Source organism: Pygoscelis adeliae, unplaced genomic scaffold (genome assembly GCF_000699105.1).
Source record: "Pygoscelis adeliae isolate BGI_AS28 unplaced genomic scaffold, ASM69910v1 Scaffold78, whole genome shotgun sequence".
In the NCBI taxonomy this organism is placed as follows: Eukaryota; Metazoa; Chordata; class Aves; order Sphenisciformes; family Spheniscidae; genus Pygoscelis; species Pygoscelis adeliae.
Genome location: NW_008825409.1, coordinates 4,473,488 through 4,480,996, shown reverse-complemented (window position 1 = coordinate 4,480,996; position 7,509 = coordinate 4,473,488).

The following is a 7,509-nucleotide window of genomic DNA, read 5'->3' as shown; positions in this document are numbered from 1 at the left end:
CTGTTCATGCTAATATATTTTGCATTACTGTCTCGCTTCAGGAGATCTCGATATGTGGGTTAAAAATGTTAATTAATTAAATAAACATTGACTTGTATTAGACTTGTATTATCTCTGTGTCATGCTACCACCCATTTATTTAACCTCTGGGCTAAAAATATAGGTTTTTTTTTTTGGATGGGAAAGAAAACCATTGATGTTGGGAACTGCTATCTAGGAGATATGGAATGTGTCAATGCATTGTTACAATTTAAATGTATCAAATGAAACTATTTTTGTTTTTATCTGAAGAGTTATTGCACTGTCTTCTATGAGACAACTCTGCATGAATCTTCAGGAAGGGAGTTGTTATGTCCTCTTTTTGCGTTATATACTTAGTACTTTGGAGTTAACTTTACTACATACCATATACTAGTTGATGAGGGACACAATGAGACTTTTTCCAGAGTCTGTTTTACTTCTGATTCCAGGGGCTCAAATTTATCCTCTATACACAGGGAAGACAAAAGTACTTGCATAGTTAGTAAGTCTTTGCTAGTTCACATTTTCAGAAAAGAAAGCATCTGGAATTATATATAATGATTTCTGGAAGAACAGGATGTAATTATTTCTTCACTCCAAAAGACATTGCAAGGGCTCAAATCAATACTGCCTAAACCATTTTTTTCTGATGAGCTAATCTGTCTTTTACCAGGATGGTCACATCTAAAGTTGTAATAGAAGTAAGGATCATTAAAAGTACAAAATTCCACAAATACAAACTGAGAAGTTTACAATTATATAAAAAGAATCACATGGCAACACAACTTTAGTGAACGGTAATTACTATACACTTTCAGTAAAAATGAAAATAAATGACTGGAGGTCTTATATACACAATAATTTGGCAAAGTAAAGGCATATTACAGCTAGTTAGCCAGCTTTTCAGTTTAAATTTTGCTTGCCAAAAAGTATCTTTCATAATAGTTTTCTGCTGAAAATAACACGACAAAATGAAAGAAAAGTACCTATTTGTTTTGGAGGTGTTTCTTCGGTCATTGTTTTTCCATTATTGCTTATTCTTTCTTGATGGCAAAATGAGAAAAGAAAAAAGAAAAAGATAAGAAAATGGAGTGGAGAAGGAAAGCAAAACCCTCTGCTCCCCCAAAAGTTAATGCCTCCCAAGTTTTTTGTTACACTCAATTTCCTTTTACAAACTTGTCCAAACCAGTCAGCGTGATGTTTTTAAAATCTCTGTAATCAAATCATGTGAACATTTTTTCTCCTATTTCCTTCTAATTTTCTCTTTATGTCACCATCCTATATGGAAGTGAGCAAAAGGCCTCATGAATGGAAAGGTAGAAGAGCAATTTCTAATGAAGATGGATGTGTTGTTACTGCTGTGTAGCAGAGCATTAAACTTTCTACCATAGGCTGAAGCCACCACATTACATGCAGCCTAAAGAGGTGTACAGTGATGGGCAAAAGAAGGTAAGTAAAAGAAGATCTAGTTAAACACTGAAAAAAATAGCATTCAGACACATGCATTTGAATACTGAATGAGGCAGCACAACTTTAGAATATTGTCTTTAATTTTGGTCTACTGTACCTGTTCTGCTTTATGTTAGTCAGCCAGGTGTGGTATTCTTCTGATACTCTGTAATATTACTCAATTTGTCTTGGTATTTTGCCCATTTACTATGATTTACTATTGCATAAATAGAGAAATCAGGCTAAAATATTGGGGTTTTTTAATAAATACAAATTTTATCTTAAGAGTGTTTTTTACTGAGCCAGCTAATCTGCACTGTTACCATATCAAGTGTTCTCATTTAGCTAGAAAAAACATCCTCTATGCATTTAAACAGCTCAGGCTTTGCAATATATTCAGGAATCAATACCTTCAAGTGGTACTGAATCATTATTATTCCTAGCTTAAATAGATTGTGCAAAGTTGGCAAAATTACTTTAAGAGTTTTCTTTGCTGGATAGTTCTTGCTGTACAAACCAAAGCAGGAGGAGCAGGAAACCTTCAAAGAGGAGAGATGCTGTCTGCATAGCTACATCAGCAGTAAAACATTAACAGTAAGGAATCTGGAGAAGATGAGGAAAACATCATTATGAACCAAGAATGAGAATCAGTGATAAGGAAGGAGAAAAACTTTGAACTTAAAAAAATAAATTAATAAAAATGAATTTTTCATTTAATAATTCATAATTACATTATGAATAATAAATTAATAATTATGGGAACAATGGGAACAATAAACCATCTTCTTGGTTTATGCTGATTTTTAGCATCAGCTATTGTTGAACAAGAATGCAACACACACTCACATTCTTAAGGGATCTGTCTGAGACCAGATGGCTGCCCAAATCTTTATCTGTTTATCAATAAGATAAATAATAAAGTCCCAATGCCACTAAAGAAACAGTGTGTTTTATTGGATTTCACAAAGAACTGTTTTGTCATACATGCCTTCACATTGTTGCTACTTCCAGTGTTTTGCTTAAAAAATTAAAATAAAGCCACTTTCTCTATAAATAGATGGATGTTACATGCTTTGTGGTACTAACATTTTTCAAAGTCATGAAGAAAGCTGAAGAAAATGTTAATATTCATCTTGAGAAACCACATTTTTGTTTCCACAATATTCATTCTTTTATCCTCTTTTTTCTGTGAACACAGATATTTTCTCCTTTTCTCTCTCTGAAGTACTTGTGAAAGTCTGATAAAGGCCACCACACGGTGTTCCAGAATCTTTTATAGAGACCACAAAGTAAGACAATACTGTGTTATGCAAATGTCCATTGCCCACCGCAGGTATTTCAGGGATGATGATTTATTGCCTCCTAAAACTGAAAGGAAAAGAGGCACGTGAGTGGCATGTGCACAGCTATGGATACTGCCCCAGCTAGGGGGGTACCTTTTTCCTTATGTTACACATTATGATTGTCATTAAATGACTGTACATCCCCACATTAAAACTGGGGTAATGGTCTCCCCTAGCACCCAGGCTGTATGTTTTCTCCCTTTTTTTTACCTATCAACAAACTCAGGGATTTTTGTCTGAAGTCTTTCATAAGAGTTGAAAGGTTTTAACCTCTGTTTTGACTCAAATAGGCAGCAAATTTAGCCTGATGTTTACACTTGTAAACATTTTATCCAATACACAAGGAAAAAACCCCTGCACAGAGACCAAGTCTGATTTTTCCATACTCTTCCTCACTAAAAGTTGGATTCCCACATGCATGGCTATCATTTCTGTACATGAGCATCTCACCCAATCCTTTCTATCCTCACGAGACCTCTTGTGGGGGGAACTATTGCACCATTGCTCACCAAAGACTGTTGAATTTCTGTTTATCAGGTTGTGGTGGGAGTCTGTCCTTTGCAAGCAACGGATATGAACACTGGGACCTCTTTCAGACCTTTGTGCAGGTTGTCCATACAGAAATAATTTCTATGGTTTTCCCTATTTTCACTTATGTTTTCAAGCTTCTTCTAAAATTTGTAATTTATTGAGCAGCCTCTCAGTATCCCCTAGTTTTCTCAAATAAAGACTAATTTCCACAGCATTCCTATTCTGGCCCTGTTTTTTTTTTTTTTTTTCCTGGCCTATTAGTGTTTGGAAGTCTGTAGTACCTTCAAGCAACAAAGCATTTCTGTTGAGACAGCTATTTCTGCCTAGTTAGGGCATATGTACATGACCAAAGTCTGTCTTTGCTGTGGGTTGGAACTACATGAGCCAAGTTCATTCAGAAGGTGGATAGCCATGCTAGCACAGAGTTTTGCTCATAGAAATAATTCCTTCTGAGAAGTTAATTAGTTGCTATTGCGACACCTTTGCACTTTTCATAAGGGTTTTGGTGTCCAAAGGATCTTACTCATCTCTCAGCCTACCCAGGACAATGTTAACAGCAGTTTGCAATTGATCTATTAGACTGTTATCCTTCATCTTTAGTGCACTGTTACCTATGCAGGAGTTGACATACAATGAAAGATAAAATGCATGGGTGGCTTGTTCTGTGGCTGAAGTACTGTACACAGTCCTCCACATAGTTGCCACCTGGCACAGTATTTGTCCAATATCCTATTTTCCTTATATTTTCAAAAGTACCATAGTGATCTGCTGATTTATTTAGGAGCTCTGGAGATGATTTTGGGAGTGAGATTTATCACATCTGCATTTGCCACGAGAGGTCTGCCTACCACTGGTCTCTTTGTCCAGAGTCATTATTTGGTAAGGGAAGAAAAAAGAGGCAGTTCTGCAGCACAGTTTGCTGTATTGTAACGTAACTATCTGAAATAGGTGATCCTAGAAGAACTATTTCTTCCATTTATTAAAACACAGCTGGCTCAGAGATAAATCTGTTCTGTAGCTACCTAAAATGAGGTAAACCAAACTTCCTTGGGCTGGGAGAGTTAGTTCGATTTCATATGATTTTGGAAAGGTACCCTTTGCTACATGTGACAAATGGTATCAGACAAACAAATGTTCAGTTATGTCATAAATACATTTTTTCCTTTTTTATGTGCCTTTAGAGTTTGAGCTTGACTTATTCAGCTTAATTTATTCAGTTTAACTTATTTATTCAGCTGTAGTTACTTTTTTTTCCTTACTTTTTTTTTCTTTTTTTTCTTTTTGCTCATTGTGTTGGTCTCTTTTCATTACAGTAGATATAATCCATACATAGAAATTTTGAAAGTAATCCATTACCATTGCATGGTTTGGACATGCCTTAGGGTACTTCCTTTTTCTGACTTAATTCTATTAATTTTAATTCAAAGTTTCTTATAGTTTCCCTATTTTTTTCTCCTATAAAGTCTTCAATTCTATTTAATTTGTTTCAGCCCTATTGCTAATGTAATCGTGATCAATATTATACTAATCCCATTTGGCATTTTTGTCACCCATTCTTTCCTGTAAAGTGAACCTGGCTGTTTTTAACTAAGTTTCCTGCACGATATACCACATAGGTCAACATCCTAATTCTATCCAATATACTCGGAGATATCGTTTCATTATTCCCTTCTGCTGCATTTTAGATCTTTTTAATGTCCCTGTCATTTCATATTTCTCCTGGAGCTTTGTGGAGTTAATCCTTCATTCCCCACTCCTACCCACACATACATACTATAAAACTATCATATTTAGGATTCTCTGGGATTTTTTTTCTTCCCTTTTGCAACAATAAGAATGTGCTAGTTAGTTTTCATTGGGGCAATCTAACAGATTTTGCTAGTAAAATGGCTTTTTACTCTCCAGTTTTCTTCTCTGCCATTAAAAAGCAGTAAATTTAGAACCAATAAAAGCAAATGCTCCTTTACGCAGCATATAATCAACCTGTGAAATTCACCCTCACAGGAGGCCATCAAGTCAAATACCCTGGTTGAATGTTAAAAAGAAGTGGGTTAATTTTATGAACACTAACAACATTTGTAGCTATGCATGCCAAAATAAATAATAAGGGTAAACCAAATATCATGCTTCAGGGCATAAATTGATTATCTGCAGGTGTCAGGATGAATTCCTATTCTCCACATAGAGCTTTGTGCAATTGCTAAGGGTTTTTTATGAGGATATGAAGCAGTTACAGGAATGGGTTTTTTGGTTGCGTTTTGGGGGTTTTTTTGTTTTGTTTTGTTTTTAATTTGGTTTCATCTCCTCTAAATAATCTCATGTTGCTTTCTTTCAGTGTAAGAATATTGTAGCAAATTGTAAGGTAAGGCAGCCCCTACTCACTCAGAGATTTAATGCAGGAAAGAGACTGTCTCATACTCTTTTGTCTACGAAGACAGTGAATACTACAGAGGCAGGAGTTTTCTATTAATGGGCTGCCACAATATCTCTGTTCAGATCTGCCTTTAACTCTCACCTACATCTTGGTGCCACTTGACAGTGGTCAAGCAAGTGATATGCTGCCATCAGTGCCCTAAATTTTTATATTTCCCAGCTTTGATAATCTCTCAGTCATCTTTCTTTTTCTCTAATTTTTCTTCCTCATCTTCTACCTAAATTGTAAGGGTTTTTTTAGACTAGGATCATCTTATTGTTATTTGTGAATGCAATAAGTAACAGACTAGAGTTCTGATTATTCTAAGATAATATCCTAATTATAATAACAGCAGCCAATGTTGTGTTGTGGATCTTTACACAAATCCTTTGCCTAATTAGTCTTTGTCTTGGAAAACTGCTACCTCTAAAAAACTTTCTTCCTATCTGACAATGGCCTTCTACACAGCCATGTCATTTGCAAGGTTTTTCCATTTTTAGCTTACAGTTTTACTTCTTTCCACATATTGGTCTACAGAAACCACCTCAAGCTTTCTGACCAATGATTTTCCCTACCTTTTAATCTCAGATATGTGATAATCTTGTGTAAGTTCAGCATAAGCAAATTTAGTTTTAAGATGTTAAAAAATGTGCACACTGCTGTATCAGACACTGCTGCCTAGCAGTCAAAGCCACCATATCTTTTCTCATTTGTAACTATGGATTATCCTAAATTTCTACAGATTTCTATAGTGATGTGAAGAGGAACAACCTAGACCTAAATGAGATAAGCTTCTGGGCTCTTTTAGATAATCTCATGTCAGGGTTCAAGTCTGGATGGCCAGTTCCCATGTAACTCTTGGAAAATTCTCCCTGGATTTTTAATAGGAGTATTGATGAGCTCTAGAGAAAAGAGACTGTGTCAGCTGAACCTCCCACTAAAATCTGGGCAAAAAATTCAGCTGATGTGAAGCTAAAATACAGAGTTAACATGAACACGGTACAGTAGGTATGCAACTAACACCATCACCTCAGAACAGAAGTGATTTTTTTTTTTCTATATGTTACTGTCTACAATATTTCTGCCTAAATATAAGTCTCTAGTCAGCTGGTTCAGCTGATGGGAAGCTACAAGTTTTATAATTTATTAAAAAATATCTTTGTATAGAAAGTCACTGGCTAATAACTACTGACACACAAGATAAACTAATGTAACTTGTATAATAATCTAAATTTTAGCTCTTTGTTGTAAAATAAAAAAAGGGGGGGAAGGGAGAGTTACCATCTAGATTACAGGTTCACTATATGTGTAAGTCCATTTTATAAAAATATTATGATCTGCAGTCTTAGACTTTTAAGAAGTTGTTCAATGGTGTTTAATTTTAAAAGCATGTTCTGAGGAACTGCTCTGTAGACATGTGCTTCAGTGTGCATTTAACACTTCAGCTGAGATCTGAGAGGAGATGATCATGCATTATCTATCAAGCTACGTGATCAAAACACAATAATTAATACACAATATGGCTTGTAAAACATAAACAAAAATGAGCCAGAGGGAGGAACTTGCCAACCTTTAAACAAGGCTAACCATTTATATAACAAATGCCTGCAATATTTCTCATGAGTCATTCCTTCCACTCACCCTGAGAATATATAATAAACTTTGTTGTTCTGTACCCAAGGTCATTAGCCCCATGTTAATGTCTTCCACTTTTATACAGTCAGATTCAGACTGGTTTCAGCCAGGTGTAAA